This window comes from Marmota marmota, unplaced genomic scaffold (assembly GCF_001458135.2).
Source record: "Marmota marmota marmota unplaced genomic scaffold, marMar, whole genome shotgun sequence".
Taxonomy (NCBI): domain Eukaryota; kingdom Metazoa; phylum Chordata; class Mammalia; order Rodentia; family Sciuridae; genus Marmota; species Marmota marmota.
In genome coordinates, this window is record NW_026000272.1 from 756,561 (window position 1) to 761,154 (window position 4,594).

At 36.4% G+C, this 4,594-nt stretch overlaps 1 protein-coding gene across 4 annotated transcripts in view; it reads left to right on the forward strand.

Moving 5' to 3' along the window:
• The window catches only part of Gabra3 (gamma-aminobutyric acid type A receptor subunit alpha3), a 228,146-nt gene that overhangs the window by 201,560 nt on the left and 21,992 nt on the right, over positions 1 to 4,594 (forward strand). The window lies entirely within an intron of this gene.

A 4,594-nucleotide genomic window follows, 5' to 3' on the forward strand; every position in this document is an offset into this window, starting at 1 on the left:
AGAGACAACAAACAAAGGCAAACAAACAAAGTGTTGGGAAAGCTGAGGTAGTGAGTTAATAACCCCAGTATAGGTCAGGCACACAGCCTGGAGGTCCAGGGAGTAGCCATGGAATTATTTTCCTAAGGGATCACCCACTTCAAAAAAAATGTTATTTGCAAAAATCTACCAGATCTTTTTTTTAAAGAGAGAGAGAGAGAGAATTTTTAATATTTATTTTTTAGTTTTCGGCGAACACAACATCTTTGTTTGTATGTGGTGCTGAGGATCGAACCCGGGCCCCACGCATGCCAGGCAAGCACGCTACCGCTTGAGCCACATCCCCAGCCCCTACCAGATCTTTTTAATAGCTAGTTTTTGCATTTTAACAAATGGAACTGGAGATTTGTTCTGTAGCCTTAAGATTTTCCCATTTGTAAACTGGCCTGTTCTAGTGACCCAAGGAAGGAAATACCATGAAATCCCAATTAATGTTAAAGTGTTTGGCAAAATGGAATATATTCTGAAGCCCAATTATCACATAATATTTTTGCTGTGAAAAGATGGGAGCTTTCAACATTAATTTTTCAAGCAGCACTTGTCTCTGTGAATCCCCAGTTATAAATAAAGTAGTGTATTTTGTACTTTTGTTTCATTATCTGACCATAAGCTGTGATCTCATGATGTCATAGCATGTCATGTTCTCTGCTTTCCATTTTCCCTCAACCCCAGGGCCAGGGCAGGGTACCTAAAAAAGGTGCCATTTCAAATGTATTTGAGAGACAAAATGGATTTAGAAATCTACAAATAGGTGTGGGAAAGGCTATTCTTTCCCACAAAGGCTAGAGGTAAGAGAAACCATGTTGTAATGTGGCACAGCACAGCACAAAACAGCTGGGTGCAGCACAGCCAGCAAGGCCTTTGGTGAGGGCCTGCCCAGGGCTGCTGATATTTCCACCCCCAGGTAAGTACTTCATCCATCAGTCCACTCTCCTCACTTCCCAGTCCCTCCTCTGCACTTCCAACTGGCATCAACTTTTAAGATCAGTTGTTTGCTATCCACACAGCCTCAGATGCCATTTCATTTATTAAAACCACTGTTCCACTTTTATCACATGGACAGTACACATTCATGATAGGAAAATTAAAATTAAAACTACACAGAGGAGCCAATATTGGAAACTAAAATACAGTCAAACCTCCATGTCTCTGGGGTTTATATCTGCTATATTAAATCAAGTACAGATAAAAAGTATTTGAAAAAAATCATATCTGCCCTGAACATGTACAGACATTTTACTTGTCATTATTTGCTAAACAATACAGGATAAGAATTATGAATATAGCATTTACATTATATCAGATATAAGGAAGCTAGAAATGAGGTAAAGCACAGGGGAAGACATGCACAGGTTCTATGCAAATAATATGCAATTTTATATGAGGGACTTGAGCAGTCAGGGATATAGAGGTATAACTGCACTCTTTAATTCCACTTTCTAGGAAAAAGCCTTCTTAGAAGATTTTTGTACATCAACTGGTTATTATACATTTTGATATTTAAGAAGATTCTCTTTGTATTTTTCACAAATATGCTTTATATAAGTGGATCCATACCCTTGATACTGTTTTATATGCTGCTTTTAAATTAGTTTTATATTTTAAACATGTTTTCATGTTAGTAGATATAATGGCCCAAATATACACAAAATTTAGTAACAGTATATTGACAATTAGAATGAACACGTGTTCTTTATTACCAGTTTTGGTTATTTCAAATAAAAAATAAAATTCTCTCTTACAAGGCCAGAGAATTCTTGATAATGATGTGATATGTGTTGTTGTCAATGGGAAGTATAGTGTTTCAGTTTGAAAATTAGCAAAATAACATCTTCACTGTTAGTGGCCTTATGTATACAGATCATAATCTAACCAATTATCTACTATTATGCTCTGTGTTTTCATGCTCTGAATAATACTCAAAGACCCTCTTTTTCCATATATCATTTTGCTCCTGTGTAATTCTCTTCCTAGCATACAGACAGAAAATTGAGATTGCTATTTCAGAAAGTAGACACGTTTTTTAAAATTTAATACATATTGACAAACTCCGACTCTGAAAGGTTAAACAATTCATACTCCCATTATCAGTGTATGAGCATGCTGCATTCCCCTTACCTTGGCAACATGGATATTATAGATTGAATTATGTCCCTCCAAAATATATGTTGAAGTTTTAACCCCAATACCTCAAAATGTGACCTTATTTGGAAACAGCGTCATTGCAGATGTAACTGGTTAGGATGAGATCATTCTGCAATAAGGTGGTTTTCTAATCCAATATGACTGGAGTCCTTATGAAAATGGGAAATCTGGACACAGAAACACACAAAACACTATGTAAACACAAAGGCAGTAATAGGGTGGATGTTTTTCCAAGTTGAGAAATGCTAAACATTGCTAGCAAACAACAAAACTAGCAAGAACCAAGTAAGGATTCCCCTATGGGTTTTAGATGGATCCTGTCACTGCTGACACCTTGATTTCAGATTTTTTTAAACCCATGAACATAGTGGTGAAATTGATAATGATAAAATTTTGAGCATATGATATGTTCCAAGCACTGCCCTGAGGACAGTATTTTCACTCATTTATACCTTTAACAGCACTTTGAGGTGGCAGTATTATTATTCCATGTTGAAAGATGATGATATCATAGCTCTAATTAAATGTTTTAACAACTTATGCTTTACTTTTAGTGACTCCTTTCATAGTTATAAATAGTGTGCTATTCCTTAACTTTATCCCTTTAGACATTAAACATAGATTCCCTACTCTGAAGTATGCGAGTTCATAACTCACTTCAATTACTCCTTACCTTTCCTCTCCTGCACCAGTTTTATTCTAAGTCTTGGTAGCTGGATATAATAGTCACCTATAGTTCCTGTTCTATCAAAGTTTCTGTTGTATCCTCATCTCTTTCTTGTTTCCTACACCTACCAACTAAATTTTGCTTTCACTGTCAAAACATACTAAAGTATACATTTAGTTCTTGTGGTAGGCAGAATAATGACCCTCCAAAAATGTACACATCCTCATTCCAGAACCTGTGAACATATAAATTTATAAGGCAAGGGAGATTAAGGTTGCAGATGGAATTAAAATTTCTTATCAACTGCTTTTGAAATAAAGAGTATCCCAGATTATCTAGGTAGGTCCAATACAATCACAAAAGGTCCTTATCAAGAGGAGACAGAAAGACCAGAGTCAGAGAGCAAATGACTTAGAAGATACTTTGCTGCAGGCTTTAAAGATGAAAAATGAGGCCACAAGCAAGGAAAGGGTAGCCTCTTCCCTAAAACCACCAGAAAAGAATGCAGCTCCACCAACAGTGTATAAAAACAGCATTAATATATACAATATATATATATAGTATGTGTCATTTAAAAATTTTAATTACAAACTTTGATTTTCACAGAATCCCATTTTAGACTTCTGATCTTCAGAGATATAAGAACATAAAGTTGTTGAAATACCAATGAGAAACTAATACAGTTCTATACCCATAATTAATCATTTTACACTTACTCTATAGATTAATTTTAAAATTTGAAAACCAGCAAGGGGCCTTTGTATCAGTATGACTGTAAACATTATCTTTTGGGGGAATTGCATTTCTTTCTTTGGAGCCTATCATCCACTTTAATTTTCCTATTTCTCTATAGTTTCTTTTGGCTAGGAGAATAAATATTTTATATATTCATTGTGAATGTGGAGGTAGGGCACATTAACTCTTCTATGTATAGACCTTCAGATAATGACCCTGTTTTTCACCTGTTTTTGAGACACTCTCCTAGTTGTTCCTACAGTCTTGAGGCCTGCATCCTCTCTGGGTACTGCCAGCCAGCCTCTCCAGTTGGCAGCGCCCCATCTGTTTCCCATCCACGCCCAGGACTGCTTGTCTGCTGGTTTCCTCCGTGGGTACTTTCTGCATTCAAAGTTTTGTTAAGCTCTTTCATTTCTTGTTGTTATCTTTCTCATGGGATTGTACTGTTTTGCTGTCTTTGCTGTTGGTTAATGGAATCTTAAGAAGAAGAGGAGTAAACATAAATTTGTGTGCTCAGTATGGTATTATGAACAGAAAACTCTAGTTTTTTTAACCTATATTTTTAGTACTTTGTTTCCATTTTTAAAAAATTTACAGAGCAAAAACATTTGGAATTCCTTTTGGTTTACACCAAGGTAAATTACCCTCTAGTAAATAATCTCATTTTTCCTCAGTGATTTCGGATGCTGGATTTAAAGCTGGGTGCAGTGGTGCATCCCTGTAATCCCGCAGTTCAGGAGGCTAAGGCAGGAGGATCCTGAGTTTGAGGCGAGCTTCAGCAACTTAGTGAAGCCCTGAACAATTTAGTGAGACCCTGTCTCAAAGTAAAAGATCTGGGGATATAGCTCAGTGGTAGAGTACTCCTAGGTTCAATCCCTACACCAAAAATGACAATGGATTTATCATGTACTAAATCTACATACATGCACATGTATGCACAAATACACGTATGTACATATAGGTCCATGTCTGGACTTATTTTTCTATCCCTCCTCCTCCTCCTCCTCC